The following is an 8,822-nucleotide window of genomic DNA, read 5'->3' as shown; positions in this document are numbered from 1 at the left end:
GGAGCAAATGCATGGCTTTCTCGAGGAACCTGAAAGTCATCAACTTCAGGCAACTTGAACCATGAGATCTTCCAGTATGCCAAGCACCAGCACAGCTATATATATATATAAACACACACACACACACATATATATATAAAAAATATACATATAAATTATATTATATCTAGAACAGCAGTCATTTTTTGTGTATATAATGCTCAACCTGACAGCGAAGAGGGATGGAAGACAAATCTCTCACCTCTACTCAGTGTCCTCAACTGAGCATATCACATGGGGAAGAAACTTTGTCAGCCTACCCCTCCTAGAAAACCCTGAAAAATGTAAAGTACAAGTAGTCCATTTGTCATCCCCACCACCTTTTGGCACTCACCTGAGTGTTAGAGTTATTTGGTGGAACAGAGGGAGAAGCCAACCTTAGGGAGTTTTTTCCTCAATAACAAATTAAAGATAATAAAAACAACACCAGTAATAATCATTCCGTATGAAGTAATTCAGACAAAATTATTTTGTTTTCCAGATCCAATTATTCAACACCAAAAATGCCAAAACTGGGATGATCTACTCGAGGCAGGCCTCCTGGGTACCATATTCATGTGTTTAAGTAATATAATTGAATTGTCCTCAGGATGCCAGCTTTATTTGGTGAACAGGATGAAGAAGTTGTCTGAGGGCAGCAAGTGTGCTACAGAAGTTTGACTGGCTGGAACTACATTGCTGATATATTTTTGCATAGATGGTATTTCCACCACAAAGTCTGTCGTGCAAGATCTGTGTGGGAAAGTTTTTATTTACCTTTAAAATAAGCAAAGTCAGACACAAGCGTTCTATAGACAGTTTAATTTAACTTCCAGACAGAGAGCTGAACTTATTCTGAAACAACATATTCAAGACCAGACAAACTAAACACCCAACTCCGCAACTGGTTGTAAGTTCCTACAAGTGTTTTTAGAAAAAGGAATAGTAGGAAACAACCTGGCAAACAGAGCAATGTCATTTTTCTTGCTAGAAGATTAGTTAACTTGGTTTAAATTAAAAATAATTATTTGGTCCTGTCAATATTCCTGTATACCTATGTACAATGATACCAGATCAGAACCGTACCTAGGTCAGTATTATGAGTGACTGAAAAACTTGTACTAAAATCTGAAGGAAAATAAGATTGAATTAAAAGAGTAAAAATAAATTCAGTTTAAGAAATACTTCAACAGAAATCTGTATTTTGTAATCTGTAGCATTAATATTTTTATTTCTAAAAGTAGGATATTCAGACATAGTGGTGCACTTAGCACATGGAGAGATGATGTTTTATCTGCAGAAAACAAGAAAGCCCATTAGTAAAAGCAATATTTCAACCAACTAAAAGCACTATTTGCATAAACTGCCCCTTTCACATTGCAAAGGCAATGAACAAAAATTAGACATCATTTCTGTAAGCTGCCCCTTACTGCACAAGAACATAAGTGGAATTTATGACTTTGCTATTGAAGCAACTTAACCCCAGATCTTTTTGACTGCAAGGAGACAAGTCATATAATGAATACATGAAAAGGAAAGGGAAAAGCAGATGTACAGGAAAAACAGACACATGAAAATGAAACTAGAGACATCCAATCATATTGTCTCCTCACAAATTAATTCTTTACAGGACACCATTGTTTTATTTCTGGTATTTCAATCTTTTCTATTTTTTAATAAAGAGTATATTTCCCTTGTTATTAATTCAAACTTGTGATTTTTTTTGTTTGTTGGGTTTTTTTTAATTTTGTATTCCCTTTAATTATAACAGCATAAAATCAGATTTATTTTGCAGTTTTCTCTGTGCATTCAGTAATGAAGAACTACCCTCTATAATTAAAATAGAATTATCCTGTGCTCTGAGACACACTATAAATTCTCACTACTGTCTCCAGCATGTCTTTAAAAGCGTGTGTATGTAAACAGCAATTTTACCCAAAGGTATCATTTCAGTGATATTTGTCTGTGAGGCTTTGTCAGTGTGTCATAAAAGAGCAGGTAGTGAGCCAAAAGTAAATCTTACACAGGCTTGCAGCATTTCAGTATTGCAATTCTGTGTATTTAAAGCTTGCAAAAGTGTAACAGCATTCAGTTTTGGCTATACAAAAACCTCATTCTTTAAATGGGTTTTCTGGCATCTTTCTTTGAAGAAAGAAAAACAATAAATCAGTGTGAAAAAATTGCACGTGGCAGTCTTAACCAACAGATCTTTACACCTATGGCACTCAAGACAAACTGAAAAGAAGAACAAATTTGGAAAGAAAGCAGAAGGAAGAGACAGCTTTTGCTCCAGTCGGGGAAGAGGCGTCAACACTTCGAGCTATAGGTTAACGTAGGTCGCCGCTCTCAGCTCTGCGCAGAGAACGGCACCACAGCACGGAGAGCGCCTGCCCAGCACCAGGCAGGCTGCGGGACCCAGTTCTGAGGATGCCGCAGGAGCAGGGCCGCGTTCCTGCCGCACTCCCCGCCAGCCCCCGGCCAGCGAGAACATGCCTGCAGGCAGCATCCATCCCCACGGGAGGGGATTCTTCCTGGCCATCAACCACCAGTCCATGGCCGTAACCAGCACCACCCCAGCATCGGCCTGTTACTTTTCTACTGCTGGAGAAAGAAGAAAATATATTAGGCAGTGCGATATCTCAGGAGACACTTGATTATGAAGCTGTTTACTGAGGGAGTGAAGGAAACGACCGGAGAGAGTTTGCCGAAACGGAGATGGTTTCATTCACGCCGAGGAGCCGCACACTGAAAGACTGAGGGCGGCTCTGTCGACCCTGGGGCCTTACCTGCGGCCTTGCAGCTGGCCTGCAAACAGCAGGAATGCGCCCGCGGGCAGCTTGGGCCTTGGCAACGCGCACGGCTGCTGGCACGCCGCGCCTTGCAGCTGCGGTGAGGGACCCGGCCGCGTGCCTGCAAGTTTTCTCCTGCTGCAATGCTGCAGATGTCTTCTCAGGTTGATGTGTGGCCAGGATCGGTTCCTCTGAGACTGTAAATGCTTGGTGTTGTCATGGAGCCAGCTGTATCTCTCTGAATGTACCTAAAGCCTAGAGAAACCCTGGACTCGACGCCCTAGGGAGGGATGACAGCTCGGTACAGCTTAAGGAAACACTGTCAGAAGGAGATTTTGTTTAGCAAGTGAGTAAAGGCACAGGTGAGCAGGGGAAGCGCCACACTGTTGTACGAGAGCAGGCCCTCGGCAGTCATTCAGGTAGGAAACCAAAAGTGACCATGAGTCACTTATCTGTACTATAAAGCACTGAAAACACTACCCCAAGTCAACACAGTTGAGTCCATGTACTCCCTTCCAGACCAGACAGACATCATCAGCCCAAGGGGACAGTCCAGTCTAAGACAGAACCTAAACAACATTGCCTCCATCAGCATAGCAAGTTGAAAACAAAAACCGCACCCAGACCGCTCTTCTGCCCCAAAAACCCAAGCCGTTGGCTACAGGTACAACCAATGCACCAACCCATGGGCCTACTTGCTATTCTGGGGTAAATAAATCTTCTTCTGAACCTGACCATGATTTCCAGGTTGAACGTTAGAGATTGAACTTTAGGGGCAGGCTTAATCAAAACTATTCTAGTCAACAAAGACACAGACACAAACCCTTTAGAAGACATTTTCTGACCAAACTGCAGGGGAAAAAAAAAATATATTGTAAAGATTTTGACCAGTTCAGCTCCCTCTAAAAATTAAAAACTTAGCAGCCTTTTGTTAACTTTAAACAGCCAGTCATGTCAGGATCAACTGTGTACTGATGAAATTTTAGGACTGGCTCCCTCAATGAGTTTGAACACTTATTTGGATAGGGGGAGGAAGGTTTTATGATTTTTTTTTTTGTTTTCCAGACTCTGATATAGGAGGCTGGATAGCTGCCTTTGCAGCCTGGAAAGTCAGAGACACCACAGGGACTTTAATGCAAGGTTTTAAAGCCCCTTCACAACTTTGAGATAAAAGATTGCTTCCATCTTTTGTTCCAGATTCATTTTAGAGGAACGAGTGGAGTTTTTTGTTGTGAAGATTGAGGTTCTCAGAGGGACAAACCAGAACTTTATTCATCAGTTGCCTCATTGTCCTGCATGTCTCAAAGAATTTAAAACCAAGCTATCTTCTGCTTTCTGGCCCTTGCAAAAGGACTTGTGACTGTACCAAGAATATGGACTACACTACTCTGTTGAGATGATCACAGTGCAATTCATGGAAGCTCTGTTTGCTACAAGATTGCAATGACTCTTACTTTTTAAGTCACAAAATCAAAGACAGATACTCATCAGAAGATCTGAATGTAACTGGCTTTTCAGCCACTGTCCTGCACCTTCATTTTTCAGCAACAATAAAATAGTTACAAAAGAAAGGGACTATAATGATGCTGATGATGACCAAGATAGAAGAGCTTCAGGCAATACGCAACATCATGATATCCATTAGGATAAGATAGAACAGTCACAAGGTAAAGCACAAGTACTTCTGACAACGAGCAAACGAATGTACAAAGTCTCACCTACTTGAAGTTAAACACAAGCATTCTTCATCCCCCAAAAAGTAAAAAAAAATCCATTAAGATGAAAGGATGGGAAAGCTCCTGCAGCAGGCTGAGGACAGAGGGTTTGTTGGAGGGTTTTGATACTATGCCGGAGTCTCAGGGAAGTGCGAATGGCTGGGAAAGGGTAAAGTTTCCAGGCACAGACTGAGGTACCCAGTATAGAAAAGGCTTTTCAGAGACAGCTATTTTAGACCCACACTGAAGCAGCTCCTTTCTATTCCCATTCCCAGTTCTTGTCAGTGAGATGATACCACACCTCCTAAAGATGCTCAGCCCAGCCATCTCCCAGGCAGTGAATGGGGGCTTGCCTACCCAGGAAAGTCATTGTTAAAGGGGGAAAAAAAAAACCCTTAGGTGTCAAATGAAAGTGCATTAAGCAATCAGTACCAAGCCCCCCTGCCCATGCTGCCACTCTGGTTTGACACACTAATGGCCCCTTTGATAGGTTTCATTGAAGAAAGTCAACTTACCAAAATGTTATTGAAGAATAACTATTGCAGACCATTCCCATACAGTCACATCCTTCTCTAGCAAGCAGAAAATGTCTTACAGGAGGAAATCCTGCAATGATGCACAGCCTAGCACATCTGGCAAAGTTTCTACCTTCCAACCCTCATCAAGAAGGACACATAAAAAGAGTGCCCAATAACAGTCTTCTCTAAAAGATAATCCAGCTGCCATCCCATGCTCTGATGCCATAGTGATTTTCATTTACAAGTGGAAACTACAATGAATTTTGAACATTCATTGAGATGAAACTTGTATTATTATATTTTGAACCTATATTTACTTCCTGTTTAACCTATTCATGCATACCTACATGGGAATATAATATTGTTTTGGTTTTTTAGAGAAGGGTATTTTTTTTAACAGTTTTGCAGTCTTTTCAGAGGACTTCTTTAAGTCTTCTAGGCCAGAAATAACCCTCAAGTTATAAGAATATCACTGCTCTAAAATTCAGTCAGGCCAAAAGGGCCTAAGCAGAAAGCCATGCTCAAGCTAACAACTTCTGATGTAATCCAGACTGAAACAGACAGCAAGTATTTTTGCAAAAGGTTGCACATCTTTGATCTTAAGCCTGAAAGGCTTAGCAATGTACATGCCACAGAAAAATACCCTGAACCTCTACAAATAGGATGATTCTCCCAGCATGTTTTTAATGCTCACTGGTAGGTCCACAGAGTTGTTTGAGGGTGTTTCTCAGATAAAAGAATGCTTTTAGCAACAAACCACATGGCAGAAGTAGATAAAAAATGGAACTGAACAAAACAAGAACAGAGGAAACTATTACCCACTGAAATGAAGAAATCAGATTTCTTTGCCTGTCAAAGAGAGACAAAGATTTCTTTGCCTGCCTACTGAGAGAGTGGTCAAGCATTGGAACAGGCTGCCCAGGGAGGTGGTGGTGTCACCATCACTGGTAGTATTCAAAAAAACATGTGGATGTGACACTTCAGGACATGGTTTAGTGGGCATATGTTGAGTTGTGTTGGGTTGATGGCTGGACTTGATGATCTTAAAGGTCTTTTCCAACCTTAATGATTCTGTGTTTCTGTGAAAAAATCCTTATAATTTGTTATTCCTTCAGAAAGTTACCAGTGCTTTAGCTTTGCAGAGGGTAATCTTATTCCATGCTCATTTGTTTTCCAGTTTAAAATTTAAAGGCAATTGAAATGCTTCTTTCCAATATTATAGTGCTTCCTTTAATTATGTAGTCAAATAAATGTTTGAACAACTTTCAGAAGGAAGAATAAACAGAAATGCAAGATGGTAATTCATGCTGCTCTAAGAAAACATTTTTGGCTTCATAGTTATGAAAACTTAAAGGTTTCAAGCAACAGATCTATGGCTGCTAGAAGTGAAGTCGAGTTATTTTGGTACCAGTAATATGTTCAGAAGCAAGACTACCCCGAGAGCTTCTCAGTTGAACACCCATACCCTGGTGTTTGGCTTCCACCACCTGGATCCTGCACACCCTTGAGCTTTCCTCGGCTGTGACACACTTGTTGAGCATGACCACTTGAGGCAGGCACGATGTTGAATGTTTCACCAAGTTCTGGACATCCCAAGTGCTGGACATGCCAAGTTCTGGACATCCCAGAGCATAATCATATACTGGGAGAAAAATATTTTTCAGTACTGCAGAAGTGGACCTAAGAAAACCAGCACGTAGAGCAAGGCCTGCAAAATGAAGCACTTCATATGAAGTCAAGCAAAATACGTTATTCCACCTAAAATAGAAAAATCCTGTGGAAAAGGCTGGGGGAGTAAGAGAGAGAGAGAGAGCAATCACCTTTTCCACACTGCCTTCTTCAGTGCCATCGAAGTCTGATTTTCAGGCTGGCTACTTCTCAGGCTGGAAAAGCTGAAGGAGGTTAAAAAAAAAAACCCTAATGGCAGCATGATATAGAGTGGAAACCATAAGGGAGTTGCTCTGTGGCCACAGTGTTAGCTGTAAATAGGTTCAGAAGTGTGAGCGAGGCAAATGCCTGCCTACCATTAGGACTGCAGGCTAATATGCATGTTCTTTGTGAAGAAGCCATGAAAAATGTTTCCACAATTTTTCCTCTCCACAGGACTAATCCACCTTGCCCCCAGCATTAGGTTAGTCCTTAAAAGTTGCGATAACATTATATTTGATTTAAGCATGATATTAGAGCAGAGAGCATTATAGTATTTGAATGTTAGATGATATATTAGAGGAAAGACTTAAAACAATAAGGCTCTTCCACTCTTAGTCTGAGGATTTTGCAGAAGCCTCCACTTTATTTCAAACTCAATGGAAAATAACCTGAAAAGTTGCACATGGATCTTCTATTTGAGATGGCTGCTCAGAAAGAAGCACTGGCCAAAGAAAATCACAGCCAAAAACATTAAGCCTTTATAAAACAATCCCATTTAAGATAGCAATATTTATTGTGTATTTAAAAACACTATAAATTCACGAAGCATGTAGTACAGCATTTTAACACAAAAACTTTTGTATTAAATTCATCACCTTTAAGTATTCAGGTGTGACAAAAATGTATTGTGAATAGCTAAATTTTAGGCATAGCTTTCATGAAATTTAATGAAATTTTATGAAATTTAAAATTATATTTCTCTATAGCCTTACTGCTCTGGAACAGCAACCATTTAAAAAGTTGCAACCTTCTCCCTCATGAAATCTTAAAGTTTGTGACAGATTCTTGCATTCTTCCACTGGTGCCTGCATGATTCAGAGGCCAACTAGCTGATGGCACCTTTAGAAAACTTTAGGACACAGAAGTCATGATCAAGAGAAAGAAAAAGATGGAAAGAAGTATTGCAAACAGCCTCTGGAGTTCCAGTCACCCTCTTCTGATTTAATCTTTTCACAGATGGAGATAAAAGGGTTCATCAGCTACAAGAGGAAATCACTGATCACAGCAAGATGCAAGTTCACTGTGCTGTTTCTCTTGAGCCTGCTAGTGTTTGCTCTCTCATGATACTGAATTCAGAAGCCATTTACTCATGGATAATAAATTAGCAAGGAATTTTTTTCATCTTTTCTGAATGACTGTAGAACCTGTAAACCCAGCAGTAATGTAAAACTACAAGAGCTGCAGATTTACCAAAGTATTTTATGGAATTTCTTCCAAGAACAAAATACTGTCAGCAGTTCTAGGATTTGCATGAGAAGCATTCAGCAAAAGTATCCAAGAAACTGCCCACTCCTTGAGCAAGATAAACACAAGACATCTGCAATAAGTACCTCTAATACATCAACACAAAGAATTCTGTATAACTGCTTCCAGTGAAATCCAGTTTATGCAAGGAAATGAAGACACCAAGGAGAAGTCATAAACCCATTTTTCAGGTAAATTTCAAACATCATTATTTTCTCAGTCAAAAAGGAGATTTAGTGTAGTGAAACCTTCATATGGCATCACCTTCTTTATGGGATCTCCTGTCTGAAACAAGTACAGACAGCTACCAGCTATTCCTCATTCTCCGTCCTTTTGAATGACATGGGGCTATCCTTTTAGACAATGTCATTCAAATTTAAATCCAACACTGTACTAGTTTGTGTGCAGTCAAAGGAAGAGTTTGTCTGTGCCAGACCAGAGTCTCTGATCACACCCACAGTATTTTATTTCCTTAATTCTCAGCATTTCCTAGGGACTCAATTATTCTCCCACTACTTCTGTTGTATTTTAAAAAGGCGGAGGAAAATGTGATTTTCCTCTTTTTTTCCATGTTTTTGTTTCCAAATCATCTCCACTTGAAAAGACTA

This window comes from Phaethon aethereus (assembly GCF_964289735.1).
Source record: "Phaethon aethereus genome assembly, chromosome: 2".
Lineage (NCBI taxonomy): Eukaryota > Metazoa > Chordata > Aves > Phaethontiformes > Phaethontidae > Phaethon > Phaethon aethereus.
This window is presented reverse-complemented; position numbering follows the sequence as displayed.